The sequence below is a fragment of the Phascolarctos cinereus genome, unplaced genomic scaffold, assembly GCF_003287225.1.
Source record: "Phascolarctos cinereus isolate Bilbo 61053 unplaced genomic scaffold, phaCin_HiC Scaffold_2;HRSCAF=192, whole genome shotgun sequence".
In the NCBI taxonomy this organism is placed as follows: Eukaryota; Metazoa; Chordata; class Mammalia; order Diprotodontia; family Phascolarctidae; genus Phascolarctos; species Phascolarctos cinereus.
In genome coordinates, this window is record NW_027555625.1 from 43,474,958 (window position 1) to 43,497,918 (window position 22,961).

At 46.1% G+C, this 22,961-nt stretch overlaps 1 protein-coding gene and 1 long non-coding RNA gene across 7 annotated transcripts in view; one reads left to right on the forward strand and one right to left on the reverse strand.

The window, feature by feature from the left end:
• ST3GAL2 (ST3 beta-galactoside alpha-2,3-sialyltransferase 2) overlaps nucleotides 1–22,961 on the forward strand; it is a 55,723-nt gene that overhangs the window by 4,639 nt on the left and 28,123 nt on the right. Inside the window, exon 1 of one of the 3 annotated variants that reach the window (XM_020963611.2) lies at nucleotides 16,821–16,845. The exons of 1 other annotated variant lie outside the window; for it this stretch is intronic. The gene's annotated coding sequence lies outside the window, so the exon portion shown is untranslated. Of the gene's footprint in view, nucleotides 1–16,820; nucleotides 16,846–22,049; nucleotides 22,140–22,961 lie in introns of those variants that run through there. One more of the 3 variants, XM_020963610.2, reaches the window with a different exon arrangement.
• On the reverse strand, nucleotides 63–21,893 carry LOC144455763 (uncharacterized). Of its 4 annotated transcripts, XR_013484502.1 has the most exons (4): nucleotides 21,804–21,892; nucleotides 16,122–16,205; nucleotides 1,249–5,171; nucleotides 63–559 (listed from the first exon to the last, which is right to left on the reverse strand). It is a non-coding gene; the product is annotated as an uncharacterized LOC144455763 (long non-coding RNA). The 4 variants fall into 4 exon arrangements; XR_013484503.1 differs by lacking the exon at nucleotides 16,122–16,205 and having other exon boundaries at nucleotides 21,804–21,893; XR_013484504.1 differs by lacking the exons at nucleotides 16,122–16,205; nucleotides 21,804–21,892 and adding an exon at nucleotides 6,068–6,858.

Below are 22,961 nucleotides of genomic sequence, written 5' to 3' on the forward strand. Positions count from 1 at the left end.
TCCTAAAATTTAGTTTTCTGAAGACACACACAGACACAGACGCACACACGCAACCCTTGTGATCCAAATGGACTTGTCCAGTTCCCTGGGGGAGTTTCAGGGCCCTGTTTATTTATTGTGGACTATTTACTGATAATGAAAGGTGGTTGGCTCTTGGACAAAACAAACTGGGCTCACTGGCTATCTGAGGGAAATCGGGTTTTCATCCAATTTCATTCTATTCACTAATAAGTAATTCCATTATGTTTCTTGTTGCTTATTAATAACATGTTATGTACAGTTATAAGTATGCATAATTATAATTTTATCAGTAGAACTTTGATATTACTGGCACAAATTTCTTTTACTGAGCCCAAGGGAGATAGGCAGGCTTTGGGGCCACACAGTTTTCCAACTGGCTTTGGGACTGAGGAGACATGTATCAAGGTCCCTCATGTGCTCCAGATTCTCTGCTTTTTCTTTTTTTTAAAAAAAATTCAATTTGCTTTTCAGTTTTGCATTCTCCTTCCTTCCTCCTCTTCCCCCACCATTCCCAGATCCACTTGTGACAAGGTGCACCCTGAAAAAGAAAAAGACAGGAATATGAATTGTCTTCAGAGAGATGAGGTCAGACCCCCCACCCCCCCAAAAAGCAAAAACAAAAACAGGTTATCATCCTGAGGAGTGCCTAGGCTCAAAGCCAGGATGGCCAAATGTTGCCTTAGATGGAAGGGACTGTAAGAGATTATCTAGCACATGTTTCTGGCTTCAGAAAAGTAAAGTATAATTACCCTTGTTTTACTAGTGAAGTGACTGAGTCTCAGAGAGAGAGAGAGAGAGAGAAGAGAGAAAGAGAGAGAGAGAGAGAGAGAGAGAGAGAGAGAGAGAGAGAGAGAATGTGTGTGTGTGTGTGTGTGTGTGTGTGTGTGTGTGTGTGTGAGAGAGAGAGAGAGAGAGAGAGAGAGAGAGAGAGAGAGAGGGAGGGAGGGAGGGAGAGGTGGGGAACAGGAGGAGAGAGACAAACACACACACATACACATATGGGGAAGGGAGGATTCCAAGTCTCCGACTCATAATACAAAGATTTTTTTTCTAATGCCCCACCCACAGCACATATTCTCTTGGCAGCAAATCCCCAGCATTCCTGAGGATGAGCCCTACATCCTCACTCTGAGAAGGAGCAGTGGGGGTGAGATGATGGTGCTTTGGAGGGGGGGATCACTCCCTGCGCTGGGATTAGTGGAAAAGGTATGACAGTGGGGTGCTCACCTGTGGCTCTAGATAGGGTATCTTCTAAATCATCCAGTCCACCCGCCTGTGGTTGGAGACACTCAGGTGTCGAGAACACAGCCAGAACCCGAACTAATAGCTTCCCACAGGCCTGCCCTGTGGCTTTCTCTGGGGGCCAAAAAGTAAATAGCTAATTGGTCCTGAGGGACCTGCTTCAGTGAGGAAAAATCAACAAGTTATTTATTTTGGGTGACTACAGGGGGTATTTTTTTGTTTGGGGGGGTGGGATGTAGAGAAACAGGAATAGAAAGTGGATTGTGAGAAGTAGGTAGAGACAGTCGCTGGAGTGCATATGTGTGGTGTGGGTGTGGGTGTTTTTGTGTGTCTTTTGTGGAGGGGGACACTTAATAAACTGCTGATGGTCTAAGGTCAGACTCCTAATTTCCTTGCTCTGCCTGCCTGCCTCTCTTTCTGGTTAGTCACTTGTCTCCTCCCCAAGTTCCACATCTTTTTCTGGCAGTTCAGTACCAGACAGGGCAGAATCCCTCTTGTCCTTACCTATCACTCTCCCTTAGCCTATAGCCTGATTGTCACCCCCACCCTTCTTCACACACCAAAAGGGGCTCTTTAAAGTAGTCGAAGGGGGAGCTGGGGAAAGGCTGAGGCATCCTGGGTGTTTGTGCTGGGCACTTCAGCTGGAAAGGTAGAGCAGAGTCAGGGATGGGCAGGCAAGGCCAGGGGAGGGGGCAAGAAGCCCCGGCCTCTTTTGAGACTCTCCTCTACTACCCCACATTCCCAAATCTCTTGAGTTCTTTAATGCCTTAAATGGGGCTAGGGAAGTGTTTACCAGCTCTGGTCCATCTCCGCCCCGCCCCCCCCCAACATCAAAGACCCAGGATCCCAGGCCACTAGAAAGTTTCAGGTCACTGTCATTCCCTGCTGGGAAGAAGACAGTTCACTACTCAATTGCCTGGTCTCCCACAGCCTGTATACCATCATGGTGGGAGGTGATCAGGAGACAGTAGATCTGCTTTCTGTTTCTGTGCTCATCTGTGGCGGCCACAGAAAACTCGGGAGTTTCTGGCCAGCGTCATCATTGTTTGATTAAGAAATTTCTTCCAAGTTCGGAAAACACAATGACAGAAGGTTAAAACAAAAGTTTGGGTAGCATCTTCTATGGGATCTCTATGGGGAAATCCATTTTTTTCATTTCCAACCTTGTGGTATTTTTGGTGAGCTATTTTTCTGACTCAAGCATCCAATCTTAGCACTTCCTGTTGGACCCAAGTTTGCACAACTCCCCGCTATGGTGAGACAGTTGGTGGGCGTGCTTTGTTTGGAGAATCAACCTGGTCTAAAGCCCCGAGCTGGGAGGCCAAACAGAGAGGGAGGTCCTGAGCCTTGAGCTATTGGAGTCTTCCAAAAGGCATTTGAGGGGCAGCCCATTTGCGAAATAATGTCCAGAAAATGGAGCTCTCGGAGGGAAAAATCATGGAAGTTAGCATAATCTGCAGCTAGAAGAGTCCTTAGACACCATCTGGTCCCCCTCCTCTCACTTTACAGGTGAGGAAGGGGTACTTCTACAGCCTGGGACCCTTTTCTGTCACCCTCTCTCTTGCCAGAAAATGTAGCTCCATTAGTTTTAGTAGAAAACGGGGAATGGTTAAAGATGTGAATGTGAACTCTCAGTCCTCACTAATAAGGAAGATATCATAATCAAGACTTATTTACTATAAGCCTGCTGGGCCTCAATTTCTCCATCCTGCCTTTAATGCCTCTAGGTCCTTGGGAAACAGTGGTGTCTTCAGAATGCTTCCAGCATGCCCTAGAGACTTTTAGGTCTAAAAAAGTGTAAGTACAGTATACAGTTAAAAAAAAAGTATATAAGTAGAGTCTAAGTACAGTATAGATTTTGACAGGTTCTCTTAAGTGGTTCGCAAACTTTCAAATCTGGCCTCAGACACTTGACATTTACTAGCTGTGTGACCCTGGTCAAGTCACTTAACCCTGATCGCCTCGCCAAAAAAGCAAAAGCAAATGAACAAAACAACAACAATTAAAACAAAAAACCAAGCAAACTTGCAAGCTAAAAAATGGAATCCCACTCGAAATAATAGTGGGCCCTCAGACAAGCAGAGAGATTCAGGGCAGGGGAACAGAGAACTGAGCGAGCATTTGCTGATCTTGACCTTTCCCCCTCTGCCTATTTCATTTTTGCTGTTTTTTATTAAATGTCCTTGGATAAGGAAATCAGGGCCACTGGTGATAGGACTATTTTCCTAGAGCGTCTGTATTATTGGTATCAACAGTCATTGGGATGGTTTTTCCACCCTGCCTGACCTGCTTTCTTAGCAGCTGCTTTCAGCAAGCCCTAGAATCCTACACTGCCTGGAACTCTCCTTCCAGAATTAACCAATGCTGTCCTGAATTTCCTCGCTCTGCCTGGAGTCCTGGAAGCATCTTGCTAGAGTGGAAAGATGACTGACTATTTCCTGGCGGTGTAACCACCCACCAAGCACTTCACCTCTGGGCTTCATGCTCTTCATGTGATAATGGGAATGATCAGACCTCTGAAGCCCAAGCACAAAAGAGGACGTAAAAGCCCTTTGTGAACAATCCATCGCTGATGTCACGTAGCTCCCTTTAGAACTCGGCTCGGAGGGGTGGTTAGGTGGCGCAGTGTAGACAGCACTGGCCCTGAAGTCAGGAGGACCTGAGTTCAAATCCAGCCTCAAACAAAACACTTAACTTACTAGCTGTGTGACCTTGGGCAAGTCACTTAACCCCAACTGCCTAAAATAATGAAAATAAAAAATTAGAACTCGGCTCAGGAAGCCACTCCTTCTTTGGAATCTTTGCCAACCCTCTGGCGGCTTGGTGTTTCCCCCTCCTTTCATCTCCTCGCCTAATCCTCCTATTTATTTTGCTCCCATTACACATGCATATATTGTGTGTGTACATGATAGAATATAAGCTCCCTGAGGGTAAGGACTGTTTCATTTCTGTTTTTGTATTCCCAGCATCTAGCACCTGTAGTAGGTACTTAACAGATGATCAAGCGTTACTGTAAGAGGTGGAAAGAAATATAAAGCAAAAGCTTACCTCCAAAACTTCGTAATCCTTTCATTTTTGAAGATTACAAGATAGGTGTCATAGAGGTTTGTCAGAGAAAGAGAGAGAGAGCACTTAGACCAGGGGTTCTTAACCTTTTCTGGGTCATGACCCTCTTTAGTGACAATCTGGTGAAGCCTTCTCAGAATTGTGCTTTTAAGTGCATGAAATAAGATATGTAGGATAACAGAGGGAACCAAATATATTAAAATACAGTTATTAAAATGGTTTTTTAAAAATAAGTTTATGAAAAAAAACGTTTAAGGAACTCAGATAAAGAACCCCTGTCCTAGAATGTTCAGAGAAAACTTCATGGAGGAGAAGGCTTTTGAGAATGGGGAAAAAGGGTGGAGTGGGGAACTAGGGCAGCTAGCATGCTGGCATTTGGAGTCAGGAAGACCTGAGTTCAGATCTGGCCTCAGACACTTACTAGCTGGTGACCCTGAGCAAATCCCTTCACCCTGTTTGCCTCAGTTTCCTCATCTGTCAAATGAGTTGGAGAAGGAAATGGTAAACCACTCTGGTATCTCTGCCAAGAAAACCCTAAATGGAGTCAGACACAACTGAAGCGACTCCACAACAACAGTGGTGGGGAGGCCCACGGAAAGGTGGATAGCTGGAGAAAGGAAGAAGGCTGCTGCAGGCTCAGAAGGCCTTCTTCAGGAGGGAGGGATAAGGCAGGCGGTCTCTGGAGACATGCCCCCTGAGGTCTCCGGAGGAAGGCATCTGCACTTCCTGCCCTGTCTCCTGCTGGCTGTCGGCTGGAGCTGTGTCTGCAGGAAATGTGCATGGAGGGCAGGTCTAATGCTTGTCTTTGTTCTCTGCTGTCTGTGAGGATGCCAAGGGTCAGCCTGATAAGAGGGAAAAGATAAATTCCTTGAGTTTTGTGCTCCAAACAGCTGTTTTCTCTCCCAGGGCGTCACAGATACTGACAATCTGTTAGAAAGCTACACTCGCCTTTCCTTCCTGAACTCAGTTTTTCTTGTGAAATATGGAAGTCCTTTCCTGAGACTTGCCCACCACCAACCTTCCTTCATTTGTGGCAAGGTGTCCTGGGAGGAGGTCTGTGCCCAGGGAGGGGTCTAGCCTAACAGGAGTAGGCTGGTACCAAACCTGACTTGGGGATTTACGCCAACTCTAGATGGAGGTGGGTGTACTAGATTCCTCAGGCTTCAACATTCATTGGTCAGCTTCTCCAACTCCCCTCTGCTAAAGATAGTCTGGCCCTGAGCCACCCTATGCCAGTGGCCACTGAAAAAGAAAACAGACAAGCCTCCTGCCTCCCTCCAGGCCACCCTATTACTGTCTATTACTGCTGCTCTTCAAGGAATAGAGGTGCCAGGCTTGGTGGGCTTCCCTGACAAGAAGACTGCCATAGTAGCTTCTCAGGGCTGTGCGATCCAGACGGTATTTCCCCTTAAGAGGAGAGGATGAATGCATAAAGCTAGTTGAACTGTCTTCCCATCAATGAGTATACATAAGGGTGTAAGCTTAGCTCTAAGGATACCCAAAGGGACCTTGGCCTAGGAAGTCAGGAGAGTCAGACTTTCTGATCTTTCCATGAGTGCTGACTGGCTATAAAGGCCATTTTCTCTCTGCTACCACCTTACTTCCAAAGTAGGGACAAGTGTCAGCCTCTCTGGCCTTCCATCACTTATCTGCATAACCATTCAGACAGATATTCCCAAAACATCACCAATACCCCATCACTTCCCTGTTTAGGAATAGTGGTTGGCTATTGTCTCACCAGTCAAGTCTAATCTCCTGTTCTTGGGCTTCATAATCCAGGGCCATTTCTTCTACCATCACTGTATCTCCCAGGATCTAACAAGAGGGCCAAACACTTGGTAGGTGCCTGGCAAATATGTATGCTTGCTCGTTTCCTGCAATAAACGTGTTAGGTCTTTAATGTGTGTTAAGATTCCTGGAGAGAGGTTCCATGGAAGCAAAGTGATGATGACAATTTAATTGATCCTGCCTAGCATTTATTTAGCACTTGAAGGTTTCCAAATTGCTTTACATATATTTATCTCATTTGATCCTCTGAACATCCTATAAGAAATTTTTTGTTTTTCAGTGATGTCTGACTCTTTGTTGACCCCATGTGGGGTTTTCTTGGCAAAGATACTGGAGTGCTTTGCCATTTCCTTCTCTAGCTCTTATTATAGATGAGGAAACTGAGGTAAATAAGGTTAAGTGACTTGCCCAAAGTTATACAACGAGGAAGTATCTGAGGCTGGATTTGAACTCAGGTTCTCCTGACTCCAGGCCCAGGACTCTGGCCACTGCACCACCTAACTGCCTGTGAGAGGTAGGTGCTATTATTATTCCCACTTTACAGATGAGGAAATCGAGGCTTGAGAAGGCCAGAGTCACACAGCTAGTAAGTCTGCGAGGTAGGATTTGAACTAAGGTCTTCCTGACTCCAATCTGATGTTCTATCTACCACATCAGGTCCAGAGCCTGCCTGCCTTCCTTCCTCCCTTCTTACTTCATTTTTTACTTCCTTTTTCCTCCCTCCCACCCCTTCTTCCATCCCTCCCTTTATGTTTCTCTTTGTCCTTTCTTCCTTCCTTTTCCTTCTTCCCTCCTTCCATCTCTCCCTCCTTCCTTTTTCCTTCCTCCCTCCATCCCTCCCTTCTTTTTCCTTCTTTCCTTCCTTTCTTCTTTCCTTCCTTCCTACCTTCTCCAGTGCCCTTTCAACTCTACCACTCACTGTTTCCTGAGTGTAAATTCAAGCTCTGACATTTAACTAGCTGTGTAGCAAGTCACTTTTCCACTCTATGCCTCAGTTACCTATAAAATGGAGACAATGTTGCCTGTACTGTCTACCTCACAAGGTTGTTATAAACACTAACCTGCTCTAGAAAGGATTCTGATTTCTTAGGGAACGCTGACTGGGCAGTGGGCTGAGGTCCAGGGAAGTCTGTCTTGTGTAATCTGAAGGATGCTCTGAAGGGCCCCGTACCCCAATATCCTTCCCCCTCAGCCCCCCGACTTTTAGAAACTCCCTCCTTTGAGAGCTAAGTGTTGCCTACTCCAGGCATCCTAGGTTCTAAAATGCAGATGACCTTTCAACTTGCCTTCCTGAGAAAATGCTCCCTCCTCCCCTTTCTCAAAAGTCTGCCTTGTCTTCAGTGACTTTCTCCTTCTCCATGAGAAGGGCAACATACATGCTAATGATCAGTTTGTATTTTTGGTACATTCAGACCCTTAGGGGGCACATCTAGGGGCAAATTCCAGAAGCCTTTTGATTCTCCAAGATTTCCTTACCCCTTTGCCTCATTTATCCTAACTCATATACACACCTACTCCTATTTACCAGTCCTTCAGGGTGGCCCGTCCTTGGTGAAAGGGGGGGGGGGTCCAGCAGGTAGTACCAGTGTGGGCAGTCCTCACAGATCATTGCCAGAGGGAGCAGGAGGTGGGCTTTCAGCCAGGGATGCGGGGCACCAACCTTGAAGGACGTCTGGGGCCTCCTTACTTGGATAGATGCTCCTATTTCTTCAGGCAACAGATTTTAAACATTTCTTTAACTTCCTTCAGTGACTTCCCCTGTTCCTATGCTCACACAGTTGCCAATGGCCATTTGGGCCTGCCCATCTGCTGACTCCCAGACTCCAGTAATTTAAACCCTTCCAATTGGATGCATTAGGTGTGTTCAGTCTCACTGGTCTTACCCATTTCTCTTCCTTCATAACAATCCTAGACACAAGAGGAATCACCTTTTCACTGAATGATACAATCATTGTCACAGTCACTTTACAATTATAGCTGATTCATAGCATTTCTCACTCATTGCTTGTTACACATTAAATCTTTAACACTTCAGTATGAATCAGTTTATCTGATGCTTTCTGCTTAGACAGGCATCAACACAGCCCTGAGCCTTTAGGCTTAGGGAAGGAAAGGAAATCTGAAAGGGAGCAGGTGGACACCCTAAAGACAAGCTTTGTTGGCCTCCCAGTTGGGAGAAGAATGTGCCCTGATGGACTCTGGTTTCTTGGCTTCTCTCTACTAAGCCTTAGTGTGTCCTGCATGCATGGGGATGACCTATTTAACCTCTGGGTGCCTGGGCTGCTCCTCACCCAGTCTCTTGGGAAAGTCTGCCTGGTTGAGACATCCTTTTGGCCCTACAGCTAGGCACAGGAGAGTTGTTGAGATCATAGAATCCTATGGAAATAGCTGGAAACTCTAAGACAGTGGTTGTCAGTGTAGACAGCTTTATTTCCTCTGCTGGTTTTCCGCTTTGTAAAGACCTCAGTTTGGGCAGCTAGGTGGTATGGTGGATAGAGTGCCAGGCCTGAGGTCAGGAAGCCTCATCTTCCTGAGTTCAAATTTGGCCTCAGACATTTAATAGCTATGAGACTCTGGGCAAGTCACCAAACCCTGTTTACCTCAGTTTCCTCATCTGTAAAATGAGCTGGAGAAGGAAATGGCAAACCACTCCAGTATCTCTACTAAGAAAACCCCAAACCCAAACGGTGTCATTAAGAGTCAGACCCTGCTGAACAACAATAAGGACCTCACCTCAGTCAAGGAAGAACCACCCTTGAATGTCAAAGTACAAAGAGACCCAGAGATATGATCCAAGTTGGCCTTAGTCCAAGCCAACTAAACGATAGGACATCGGGGCTCTAGTTTCTGTGACCTCAAGGAGCTCTACCATGACTGGCTCCTCTGTGTTTATAAATGGCGGTCATTATTGCCATGACCTGTACAGGAAGGCCAATTGCCTTGGCAAGGACAGCCAATTACTTTGGCAGCCACCACCATGGTTAACCCTGTTGGGCTGGTCAATGGAGGGGAGCAGCAGGGCAGCTGAGGCCAGATTGTTGGGCCTTCCCCTAGCCTGGCTCCCCTTAGGGAGAAGGAGGAGGAGAACGTCTCTGTTCCCTAGATAGTGTTAGTTGCCTTCAGCTCCCTATTCCACTGTCCTTCCCACCTCAGACATAACAGATATTTGTCCTCTGGACCGGGGGTGTTTGTGTTTTATTTCTTACCTGCACTGGGTTGTCCTGTGCTCTGGGCTCCTCTTTTGACCTGGGTGTGGTGTAAGGATGTGGTCTTAGAATCCTCCTGGCAACCATTTCGGAGAACAATTTGTAACTATGCCCAAAGGGCTATAAAAATGTGCATACCCTTTGATCCAGCAATAGCACTTCTAGGGCTATATCCCAAAGAGATCAAACAAATGGGAAAAGGACCCACATGTACAAAAACATTCATAGCAGCTCTTTTTGTGGCGGCAAAGAATTGGAAATGGAGAGGATGCCCATCAATTGGGGAATGGCTGAGCAAGTTGTGATATATAAATGTAATGGAATACTATGGTGCTATAAGAAATGATGAACAGGCTGACTTTTGAAAAACCTGGAAAGACTTGTATGGTCTGATGCTGAGTGAAGTGAGCAGAAGCAAGAGAAATTTGTACACAATAATAGCCACGTTGTGCAATGACTAATATTGATAACCTTAACCATTCTCAGCATTACAAGGATCTAAGATATCTCCAGAGGCCTCGTGATGGAAAAGGCTATCCACATCCAAAGAAAGAACTATGGAAGTTGAATTGCTATCATTTTTTCTCTTCTGTTGAGTTTTGTTTCCTTTTTCTGATGGTTCCTCCTATTGGTTTTAATTTTTACTTACAACTTCACTAATGTGAAAATATGTTTAATAGGAATGTAAATGTAAAGCCTATATCAGATTGTGCACAGTCTTGGGGAGGGTGGGGGGGGGAGGAAGGGGGAGAAAAATTTTAAACTCAAAAGCATATGGAAGTGATTGTTGATAAATCAAAATAAATTAATAAAATTTAAAAAAAAAAAGAGGAAAGGGAGAATCCTCCTGGATTGGGAAGCCTTCTGCTTATATTGTGCCTCTGTGTAGAGCAAGGGTCTTACCCTGGGGTCCACAGACCCTCAAGCTGTCCGTAGATTTCCAAGGACTCTCTGAACTATGATGAGAAAAAATATATATATTCTTATTTTCGCTGAAAATTTCTGACTGAAATATAGCATTTTTTAAAAACACATTCCAAGAAGGGGTCCACGGGCTTCATCATGCCACTACCGGGAAATGTGATCCAGAGGTTAAGAATCCCTGCTTCAGTGAGAGGAGGTAAAGAGTTTTCATGCTTCCAGCTGACAGGCTGACTGACCTTCCACGCTTTGGCTTCCTTTGGATTTCCTCTGCCCCTTCTTGATTTCTCTGGGTCTGATCAGAGGAAGCAGCCACAGAATGCCAGAGTTGGGCCTCTTCGGTTGAATCCAATTCATGCCCCAAAAGCATAAGGAATCCCTACTACAAACAACATAGCCAATGAGGGGTCGTCTAACACCTACTTGAAAACCCCCAGTGAGGGCAAGGGACTCCTCCAGCTCTGCAGCAGCCCATTCTGCTCTCGTTGTTATGAAGGTTTTCTTGGCATCCAGCTGAAATGCACCTTTTTACTGCTTCCATCCCTCATTCCTGGCTGTTGTGGGGCCAAACAGCCAAAAGGAATCTCCCTTCCATATGACAGTCCCTTCCAAAGCTTGGCTTGAGCCGTCATGCCCCACCCTCAGTGTCCCAGTGGTTCCCTGTCACCTCTAGAATCACACACAAGCTCGGTAACATAGCTTAACATCCCTTTTCAGCCGTCTTTGGAGTTCCTCTGTCTCCCAGCTCCACACTTTTGCACTGGCTGGTCCCCCAGCTGAGGAGGGCATGCCCTCCTTCCCTTTGCTTCTAAGGATCTCTGGTTTCTTTCAAAGCTCCGCTCCAACCCTACGTCCTGTAAGTAGCCTCTCCTGTTCTGCATGGATGCCAGCATCCCCCCTCCAAAATTACCTTGGACCTGTTCGGGTTATATTTTATATAATCATCCTTGCCTCTCTTGATACAAAGTAGCCTCCACCCACCTGGGCTTCTCATTTCTGTCTCTGTAGCCGGGGCATAGGTGTCAGGCCCCTACAGCTGTTTATTCACTGATTGATTCCAGGCCTGGGGCTGAGCTGCTTCCCAGACCACCCCCTCCGCCTGCCCCCTTGGCTCCTAGCTGGCACATCTGTCCTCTACCCCTTTGGGCTAGCTGGGAGGAAGCTGCTGTAAACCTGGGGCCCTAGGCAGTGGGTGAAGTCTGGCTTGTGGAAGTCAAGGTCTCTGTTTCTGTGCAGCCTGACTTTCCTCCCCAATTCCTGAGTCTATAACCTTTAGGGAATGAAAACATCTGGCTTGGTCTTTTGGAGCCAAGAGTTTTCACATTTCAGAAGGGCTAGCCAGATTTCAGAAAACACGTAGGAGACCCCACCTCCCAGAAGGCAACGGCCCATGCAGCTGCTGGGGCCAGAAGAAGGCTGGAGCGCAAGCTTGGCTGTGCTCTGGGCTTTGGAGCACATAACTGTACTACAGACTCTAGTTTTCTGGGGCGGGGGAAGAGAAATAGTGTTCAGATCTGGACAATCTTCTCTCATGAGGAACTTCAGTGTTTTGACGGACAAAAAGAAGGGACATTCAGGAAGATGCTTCTTCCCCCCTCCCCCATCCCTTTTCAGAATTTGGGTCAGAGTTTTCCTTGAGCTTTGACCTTTTCTCTTTCCCCTCCCCTCATGCCTTTCCGAGCTCCTTGTTGGCAGGTGTGGCGACTGGTGTCTTTCTGCTGGCTTGTCCTCCAGACAAGATCAGTGGCTGTGGCCTCTGACTTCATAAAGCTGCCCTTTCAGCTGCTAGTCCTCCCCAGCAGGTCTTTTCCTCTTTAAGTTTGGGACATTAGGTCTAAGCAGCCTATCCTGGCTGCCACCCTCCTTGGACTCAGCTGAGAAGGGGGGCCCCTCCCTCTCCACTGTGTCTTAGGCTGAGTCTCCTTGCACAGCTGATAGCCAAAGTTTGGTGGAAAGAAAGGTCCCTCTTCTCAAAGAAGCCTGACCACCTTGGTGATGGACTGCCCTGATAATTCCTGCCTTCTTTTGACAGTGTGATCCCAAGTCAGAATCATCACTTTGCCCCATCCTCTATCACACCAGACAACTGGGCATCTGCTTTTCATCCTTGACTTTCCTCTCCATCTTTTTGCACGGTTCTGAAATCTGCCATCGAGCTTTCCCAAGTCTTCGCAAAAGGAGACAGCTGTGACTTTCCCCCTCTGCAAACCGGAGGAAGAGAGCTTGGCATACCTTGGAGCGGTGGGTAGGTGGGGGTGGAGAGTTGCCAAAGCAAGGTGAGAAGCCAAACTAGAAACTGGGCCCAGAAGGACGGAGTTCTCTTCTTTGAAAACGTCCAGGTTTTTCTGTGTCTTCTCCACCCCCAATATGCTTTCTGGAAAAATTATATATCCTTATCTTTAGTCCTTAAATAGTCTTCATTTCCAGATAGATTCCTCCTCCTCTTCTCCTATCAACCAGTGCACTATCCCTTGCAACAAAGAAATAAAAAAGGAAAAAAAAACCACCACCCAAGGCATTCAGCCATCTGACAGAAAATAATAGATGCGAGATTCCACACCCATCTGCTACCCCATCAAAGAAGGGAGGGAAGGCGGATTTTCTCAGTTCTTCCTGGGGCCTACTCGGTCATTCTAACAGCCCAGGCTCCGATTTGTTGTTTTGTTTTGTTCTTCTTTCCATTTACACTGTTGTATATTGTGTTCTATGTTGTCTATATGGTGTTCTTGGTTCTGTTGACTTTACTCTAGATCACCAGTTCATGTAAGTCTTCCAGAGCTTCTGGCTTCTCCCAAATTTAGTTGTCCTTTTTGAGTGGTGCAACCGTAGGCTATTAGTTAGTGCCCTGGAGTTTATTTAGCCAAACTCAATTCTCAAGCTGCTAACAAGCTGCCTTCTGCAATTCTTTCTTGCTTCTGAAACCTCCTGGGATTTGGGCAGAGCAAGAGAAACAGGTGCATCCTGGTGTGGGATGTACCAAGATTCCAGGGTGTTCAGTAATCAGGTATTAATTTGAGAAAACAGAATCTTCTGGAGTCACTGCCCCAGGAGCGATCAAGACAGTCCAATAACCATTTTGGGCTTCAGCTAGAGAGATGACTAAGCAGGATGCAGGGGAAGGTGAAAAAAGGGTTAAAGCATTGGGCCTTTGTGTGGCAGAAGTCTTTTTAAAAATTTTTTCATTTACTTCATTAAAGAAGTCTTAAAAATTTTTTTTATTTATTTCATTAAATATTTCCCAATTACATGTAAAAATTTTTTAACAATCATTTTTCAAAATTTTGAATTCCAAGTTCTCTCCCTTCTTCCCATTTCTCCTCCCTCCTTGAGAAGGCAAGAAATTTGATGTTAATTATACATGTAAAGTCGCACAAAACACATTTGCTTGTTAGCTATGTTACAAAAGAAAATGCAAACAAAATAAAGAAAGTTTTGGAAAAGCGTGCTTCAGTCTGCGCACAGAGTTCATCAGTTTTCTCTCTGGAGAGGAATAGTGTTTTTCAGCATGGGTCATTTGGAATTATCTTGGGTCATTGTCTTGCCTAGCTACATCTTTAACAGTTAATCATCCTTATCATGTTGCTTTCATTGTGTAAAAGATTCTCCTGGTCCTACTCATTTCACTTTACATCAGTTCATATAAGTCTTTATGGGTTTTCTTTAGAAAACATCCTCCTTTTCACTTCTTTTAGCACAATAGTATTCCATCATAATCCTATACCTGTATAGCAGAAGTCTTAGACAATCTGTCAGGGCCAGGTCAAAACCCTGAGAGTTTGGGCTCTGGGGCCTATAGCGATGAGTCTTCTCCCTGGCATCTCCTGTCCAGGTACCCGGGAGTCCATGGTAGAAGATCAGAAGTCCTATAGAGCCCCATGGGTTTCTGTTGGACTTAAAGGTCCATTGGTGGTTTGGCCAAAGGGCCTGGGCTGAGAAGCTAATAGGCAGAGGCAGTACTGGTGTCAGGGTTGGAGTTAGGGGAAGATTGATGACTGGGGTCTGTCTAGTCCTGAAACAAAGATCTTTTCTCCCTGGCCCTCTGATAACCCTGGTTGTCTCACTAAGTAGGCAATGCTAATAAATGCTGAGTGTGTTTCACTTCAGGACCTGAGACAGGCAAGGTACAGGTGCCCACGGCCCTGTCTGCTACATGTACTCCCCTGGGGAACTAGGAGACAGAGCTGACGGAGAGAGGCCTCAGGATGATTCCTGACGTCAGAGTGTTCTGCAGAGCTGAAATTTCCTACCACGCTATCTTACTGGTGTTTTGGCTCTGATAGTTCTCGGATAACTAGAACCGGGAGATAACAGACCCTGTGTAATTGAGGCTGGCTCACTCTGGGCTGTTAAGGTGTCTTAGGGACAGAGTTGGAATCTCTCCTCTTAGCAGAGATCTCATCTGCCGCTCTAGCTGACCCCTCGCTCCCCACTCCTCAAGCAAGGCGCTGACATGGCCTTGGTTGGACAAGGCTGGGCATCGGGCCCTACTGCTCTTTGGGAGCACTTAAGCTTGGGAGACCTAGTCGCTGACATCGTGACCCAGGTTCTATGTTCTTTGGGTCTTGTACTGTGTGATTCCCAGACCACCAGCCGAGGTGTGGGGTGGGTGCCTGAGAGAATCAAGGAATACATGTTTTCACTTTCCACTGCTTTTTTTTTTTCTCAACCTCTGGCCAGGACTTGTAAGTGATATGGGCCTGAGGAGTCTGAAGTGGTCAGCCTTCCAAACTGAACAGTCAACATTAGTTGCCACTGTGGGGCCAGAATTGCTTGCCTCTTGCCAGGGCCTAAAGAAAGCAGCAGGAAAAGTCATTGGGTCACAAACTGAGAGGTGGAAGGAACCAGCAGTCTAACTTCAGGGGCTACTAGGGGACGCCATCATGCACAGAGCCCCTGGGCCTGGTGTCAGGAAGACCTGAGTTCAAATGTGACCTCAGACACTTCCTAGTTATGTGACCCTGGGCAAGTCACTTAACCCCGTTTGCCTCAGTTTCCACATCTGTCAAATGAGCTGGAGAAGTTACTCGGGTATATTTACCAAGAAAACCCCAAATGGGGCCACCACAAGTCAGACATGAGTGAAAACGACTGGACGAGTCTCACTTTTCTTATTTTATAAATAATTCAAAAATTAAGGCCCAGAGAATTTTAGTGTCACACGGTGAGTAGAAGCACAGTCAAGATTTCAACCCAGGTGAATGAATGAATGAATGAATGAATGAATGTACTTACTTTGTGCCAGGCACTGTGCTAAGTGCTAGGGAAGGATGCACAGATTAGCAAGGGAAATGACCTCTGCCCTCTAGGAGCTTACAAGCACAGAATAATTAATGGTAGATAGCTGGTTAAGAGTAGGGCTAGGCTTGGAGTCAGAAAAACCTGAGTTCAAATGCCGCCTAAGACCTACTGACCTTAAGTAAGTCACTAAAAGCTAGGCCTGCGTTTCCTCATCTGTAAAATGAAGGAGCTGCCCTGGACAGCCTCTGAAAGTTGCTTCCAGCTGCTGATCTCGCATTCTTTGATTCTAATGAGGGAAGACAGCACATAAAAGGGAACCAGGGAAGGAGGACAGTACCGAATAGACACAGCATGATTTGGAAGTGTTCAGGAAGTGGCCCAGTAGCCTGATTTCTGTCAAGATAGGGCAGAGCTTTGCCTCGTCTAGCTCAGGGCCCCACGGCTGAGTTCCGGTAGGAGGAAGATGTGTGGGCAGAACTGTTTGGGTATTGCCAGAAAGAGCCTCAGACTCCATGGGTTCCCTGGCTCCTCCCCAAGCGAGAGAGGCAAGGGTTGAATGATAGGGGGTGGGGGGGCCTTCATGGAGGACTACCAGACTATGAGGGATGAAACGGGGTATAAGAGAACATTTGGACTTACAGAGGATATTGAGAGAGATCTCTTTCCAGGCAGAATCTTGCAGAGAGAAGTAAACCCTCTGGGCAAGAGGGGAGAGTCAAGTTTCTAGGGTGGGGACAGGAAAATAAAAATCAAGTTACTAGATAATGATTGAGTAATCACTGGGCTGCCTGCTACGTAGGGAGGCAGCTAGGTGATACAGTGGATAGAGTGCCAGGGTCTGAATGCCCTTAGACATTTACTAGCTGTGTGACCCTGGGCAAGACACTTAACCTCAGTCTGCCTCAGTTTTCTCATCTGTAACATGAGGATAATAATAATACCCAACTCCTTGGGTTGTTGTAAGGATAAAATGAGATAATATTTGTAAAGTGTTACATAAAATGCCATTATTATCTTTGCCTCTGGGTTACTAGCTGCCTCCCTAGAGGCACTGGGGTGTGGCCTCTGATTGCATGTCTGATTTCCACATACTAAATCCTCCACACAAGATTTGTGCCAGTTCTTCCCCCCCTACACCCCCACCCCCCCCACCCCCGCCCTGGGCCTCCTCTCTCCCTTTGACAGAATCTAGGTCCTTTTCCTTAATCAGGGAGATAAGGATGTGGGAGATACTGTCTGAGGCCTCCGGATCTCCCTCCCGGCAGCTCAGTGGGCACTGATGGTCATGCCCTGTTATCTCCTTTTGCCAAGACTTCAGGGCCCAGCTGAGATGTCAGTGTTGGGAGATAAAAATCCATGCCCGGTGAGTCTGCTTTGTGGAAGAGGGCCTTGGGGCTTTCAAACTTGGTGGGTTTAGGCTAAGGGCCTCTACCCTTTGCTACTTTCTTCCTTCAGCAAGATGCATTGGCATCTTGGAAATGTCCAGGATGCTTGTCCCCGGGGAGAAGGGTGGAAAGTCGTTGGTTCCAGAACCTTCTTTAGCACCAGAGAGAATTCTGCGTTGGGATTTGATATGGGGCTTGAGAAGGGGAAAGAGAGGCTTCCAGTGTGAGTGAGGGCATCTCCTACATGTTGTGTAAACCACCTCAGCTCTGGGATGGCACCAGAAAGCCTAAAATTCCCAGGCTGCCCACCCTGGCCCAGGGCCCTGCCCAGGCTGGGTCTGCATTTGGTTTTCATGGACAACCCTTTCCTTAGGGGTAGGGGTGGAGCAGTGGAGAGAGCTTTGTCCTCTTTGCTTTGGCCCACTCTCTGTGATAGTCTGCCAAAATGGTGAAATAAAGGGAAATCTCTGCCCATTTTATTCCTTGTGTTAGAGCTGTTTCTACAGCTCAGCCTATCCCTGTGGGGGGAAGAAGACAGAGAGTGAATTGACACAGTTTCTTAACCCAAGGGATCTGTGGATAAATTTCAGGGGGTCCATGAACTTGGAAAGAAAAAAATCTGCATTTTCACTAACGTCTAACTGAAATGGAGCATTCCCTTCGATTATTTAAAGCCCTTAGTCCAGTCCATAGGCTTTACCAAACTTGTCGAAGAGGGCCATGACACATAAAGTTATGCACCCACCCTTGGCTTAGATGATCGGGGCTACAGAAATTCCCAGTTGGGAGCAAGAATAAAAGTGGGCTATTGTGTATTTGAAAGAAGGGGGACCAGAATGAGGGAGAAAGAACCTTTCTTGGGAAGTGGTCTTTAGCTGGTGCATTGACTGTTGAACTATTCTTTCCCTGGGAGTCCTTTGGGTTGTCCACTATTAATGATCTACCTTAAGGCCATGCCAGAAACATCTCCCAGAGGAAAGGGTTGAATTCTGGGAATAGCATGGTTAACTGAGCACCAACTCTCACCCCTTCCCAAGATGCCTAAAGATCAATCGGGGAAGCTAGTTGGATAGAGCCCTGGGCTTGGAATTAGGAAAACTCATCTTCCTGAGTTTAAATCTGGCTTCAGACACTCATTAGCTGTGTGACCCTGGGCAAGTAACTTAACCATGTTTCCCTCAGTGTCCTCATCTATAAAATGAGCTGGAAAAGGAAATGGCAAACTGCTTCAGCATCTTTGCCAAGAAAACCCCAAATGGGGTCACCCAGAGTCAACATGACTGACCGAGGGAGTCAACATTGGTGAAATGGAAAGAACCTCTGAATGCTGACTTCACTACTTATCCCCTTGACCATCTTACTCCCCTTGTCTGAGTCTTAGCCTCCTTGCCTGTAAAACGAAGGAATGAATGAAAAAGCATTTATTAAGTACTTACTGTGTGCAATCCACACCTGAGGAAGAGTGATTCTAGCTCCAAATACCATGATTCGATGAGATGGGTTTTTGGCAAGGGAGTCTGGTCTCTAAAGTAGGATTTCTTCCCTTGTGGTTTTCTGGTTATGGTCCCCTACGGCAGTGTTGGGGGGAAGGCCCCCTTCTCAGAATCATGTTTTTAAATGCACGAAATAAAACACACAGGAGTAGAAAGAAGCTAATTCTATTGAAATATAGGTATCAAAACATTTTTTTTAAAACCAAGTTTCCAGCCCCTAGGTTAAGAAGCCCTGCTCTAAGGCTGCCAGCCTCTCAGTTTGAGAGGAGGAGCTTTCTTTGAGAACATGGCCTGTGAGAAGCCAAAGGGCAGCTAGCCTCTATGTTTTGGTACCATTCACTCACCAGGTCTGAAGCAGGAGGAGATTAAGTGTTCTGGAAGAACCCTTGAGGTTTGTTTGTATGGTTAAAGTACTATGTAAAGAGAGTTTGGAAATCCTCCCAGAAAAAATGTGTTGTCCCTTCTCTCAGATCCTTAATTGGGGGGAGGGAGAGGAGGAAAGTTCCTCTTTTTCTGTCTTGGGAGAAATAAACAGTGGATTAAGGTACTGAAGGTGCCCCCCTTAGAGGTAGGGAACGTGTGCACCGCACAAAAACCAATGAGCCCCTTTGGCTGCCCAGGTTAGTCAACCTAAAATTAAGGTATAAGGGAATGGATTATGGGACAGATAAGGAAGAAGGGGATCAGGAAAGACCACCTCTGTGGCAGAATTTCAAGTCTTTAAAGGGTCTTTGTATTCTAACTGCCTAAAGTTGGATTTTGCACATTAGTTGTGCTCAGTAAGTAGCTGAGTAAATAAATGGATAAATGGATGGATGGATGGATGGATGGATGAATGGATGGATCAAAGAGGAAAAAGCCTGCCACGGAGGTCCCTTGGCCATTCAGGGCTCTTGTCATACTCATTCCTACCAGATGATTGACAACAAATAGATGTTGGGTCAATTAACGCGCTCTCCTTTTTCTCTTAAGATCCCAAAGCACATTTCAGACACATAAATGGGGAAATAAAAATGAAACCTTGAGCCGCTTGCTTGTGGCTGAGACGAAATTCATAAGAAAAATACTGTAAATGTCAAGTCACTCTGAGTTTCCCTATTATCTGAAAAGAATTTGGAGCATGTTATAAATATCTGATCTCAAAACACTCTCTGAGCAATGGGTGATTCCCAGTAGCTTTCTAATTTTGTAAGTGAGGAAACTGAATTAAGAGGCCCGTGATTTGCCCAAGGTTACACAGAAAGTAAGGGTCTAAATTCAGTTTTCTTTTATCATCTTAAGCTCTTTGTCCTGAACCCCTTTAGTGGAAGTTGGGTAAAGCCTATGGGCCCCTTTTCAGAATCATGTTTTTAAAGGAATAAAATAAAATGTACTGGATACAAAAGAAACCAATTAGATTAAGACAATGATATGAGTTTCCCCCCCCCCTCAAGTTCACAGAACCCCTGGATGGATGGATGAATGGAATAAGCATTTATTAAGTGTCTGCTATGTGTGCTTTACAAATATTACCTCTTATCCCTGAAATCTCTCCACTGACTCCGTGGAGGGAGGGGGAAGGGGGCCCTAGTCTAGAGTCTGTTTGAATCCTCTAAATTCCTGTTAGGCCATGCCTAGAGCCTCATTCCTTTCTTCCTCCAGAAGGCCACCAGAAGATTAACTGGGCCTGACCACTTTGCATTCTTGTGAGGCTTGCTTTGTTGTTAAGTCCACGTCTTTCTCCTCCTCCCTCCCTGGCCCCTGAGTTTCATGTCTGCACTGGTGAAACTTCATGATGGCCCTAGCTCATAAACTTTTAGAGAATGGAGTAATTTTGGGGGGATCGGTGGTTATCCTCCATCCAGTGTGAGGATAACCAGCTGTAGACAGACTAAGTAACTTCTTGCTTGTATGAGCTTTTGCTAAGGTAAGAGATGAGCAGGAGGACTTATTCTTCCCTCTGTCTGGAGATCCAGGAGCCCCTTTGCCCTTCCGAATGGCCTGAGGGCCAGCAGAGTGGAGCACAGAGCTCCCAGTAACTGTTTTCTTTGGCCTAATATGTGCTAGTATTTCTCTCCAATCAGAGGTGCCCGGGCCCAGCCCTGGGGAAGTCAGGGCCCAGCTAAAAGCATAATCCTGACCTTTCTTTTCCCCAGGATGCTCTGTAGAATTTTGGGGGGTGGGGAGGGGGCAGGGAGGAGAGGAAGAGAGTGTGTTAGTAGTTTCCAGCTGTTCCCAAGGAAGAGACGAAGCTGGGCTCGACCATATTAATGTAAGCTTTTGTGGTAGGAGGCCCTGAGCAGAGACCATCTGGTATCAGATGGAAGGCATTAGGGAGGGGAGTTGGAGTAGGCAAAGGATGAGAAAGGGTAGTCTAGGTCAAAAGTCCTTAACCTGAGGTATATAAATTTAAAAAAAAAATTTTTTTTTGTAAACTGTATTTCAATGTAATTGGTTTTCTTCATAATCCAATACATTTTTATGTTGCACTTTTGAAAACACTATTCTACAAAGGAGTCTATTGTTGCTGTTTGTATTTTATTCTCAAAGAGGACCGTGATATGAGGGAGGTGATGCCATGACTTGCAAGTGAATTAGATTGAAGTAAGGCAGGGCTGTGCAAAGTTATCAGGGGGTCTATAGGCTTCACCCAACTGTTGCCAAAAAGGATCTGAGAGACGAAAGAGGGTAGAGAGCCCTAGGTAGGTGTTTGGGAAGTAGAATTGTCTTGTCCTATCTGTCCAGAACAGAATGAGAAGAAACCAGGGTAGGACCTATCCTCAGCAGCCCTCTAAATGGAAGAGAACATACCCCCCCAACACACAAAAAAAGACTGCCGCATTCTCTCAGAGTTAATGGACTACAGTCATCGTGGAGTTTCACCAGTGGGCACATGAAGTTCAGGGGCCAGGGAGGAAGGAGGAGAAGGAGACAGAGTTAGCATCAAAGCAAGCCTTGGGAGGATGCAAAGTAATCAGGCCCAGTTAATCTTCTGGTGGCCTTTTGAAGAAAGCTAGGAATAAGATGAAGCAGTTTGGAGGTTATTTGTGTTGTGGGTAAGAGCCCTTGTCCTCTGGGTCTGTAGTCCCAAGGAAGCTGATGGCTTGAGTTCAGGTGTTTCCCAGCTGCCTGGCTTCGTCCCATTAGAATTTAAGCCTCTTGAGGGCAGGGACGTGTTTGCCTTTCTTTGTAGCCCCGGTGCTAGGCACAGAGTGAGTACTTAAAAAAATGTTTGTTGACAGACAAAAAGCCTATAGCTGAAAAGCATAATGTCAGCTCTGCTACTAATTTATTATATCATGTTTATATAATAAATATGACCTTGGGTTAAGTCACTCAGTCCTCTTAAGTCCTTTTCCCTCCCCCTTCTCTTACTTCTTCCCCCTCCCCCCTGTCCCAGCCACACACACAGTAAGTTGTGGCCAAGCTTAGCCAAGCTGTAATGAAAAGATAAATCTGGTTACCTGGAGTCCTTGAGGTCTGTGTCACTGCCTTCAGGCTCCTCCTGGGAAGGACGCCCTGCCGTCTTTTGACTTAAGTCAGACCCCATGCTTTAGGAGAGGGAAGCCCAGGGTGTGTGGTGAGATAGAGCAATTATGTCCTTGGAGAGCTGAGAAAAACAACTCCTGCTGATCTGGCTACCAGAAGAAGCCTGTCTTTCCCCTTTCCTCAAGCCAGCCTCATGTACATTTGTTCCTGGGGTGCAGAAGGACAGAACCCTTGTAGCCTTCCAGCAGTTTTGGCCATCACAGCATCAAACTATTGAGCTCTAACTTCCTGGAAGAAGAGCCACGGTCTGGGTGAGTGTCCCCTGGGTTAATCTCACAATAATTCCAGGAAATTGGGCTTGTTTTCCAGCCTTGAATTCTTGTCCCTTTATCAGGGAAAAATTTAAAAGCGGCAAGGGCTCTGAGGCACCTTCTCTCTGCTAACCTATGAAGACACACTCCCCTCCCAGAGTTTCATGTTGGGACTGGCAAGAGACAGAGCAGAATGTTGGCAGACCTTCTGTCCTCAGAGGCTTGTGGCTGGGTGGATCTTTGGAATGAGCTCATGGAATTGAAAACTGGAAGAAACCTTTGAGATAGTCAAGGGCAACTCTTTTGTTTTACAAATAAAGAAACTGAGGCTCAGAGCAGAGAAACAGCTTGCCCAAGGCCATAGCCCTAGTAAGTGGCTCTTATCCACCCTCACACATGTGCCGAGGTCTCTGAAAGGTATGGTTGGCAACAATCCCCATTAACAAATCCTTAGATATTTCCATATTGCTGTCTAGCCCCAAACCCTTCCCTGAATACTTGAAAGTACACCATTAGAGAGCCATTCTTTTGGCTTAAAGCTTTGCCTTTCATTAAAATACTCTTGGAAGGGAGAACTCATTAGGACTTGGCTTCATATGAATCAATTTTTTCAGATTTTTTACTGATACTAGGAGAGAAAATCCCACATACCTGGAAGAAGCATTGAAAATATCATTGAAAACCGTAAAAAGGATAGAAAGGGAAAACCAGGGGCAGGGAAGATAAAATGCTTATTTCATTTTTTTTTTCCTGAGGCTTAGCCATGCCTAGGGTGCATCTGTCTTCTGTGGGCTCAGGGCTAGCCCGATGCCAAATACTCCC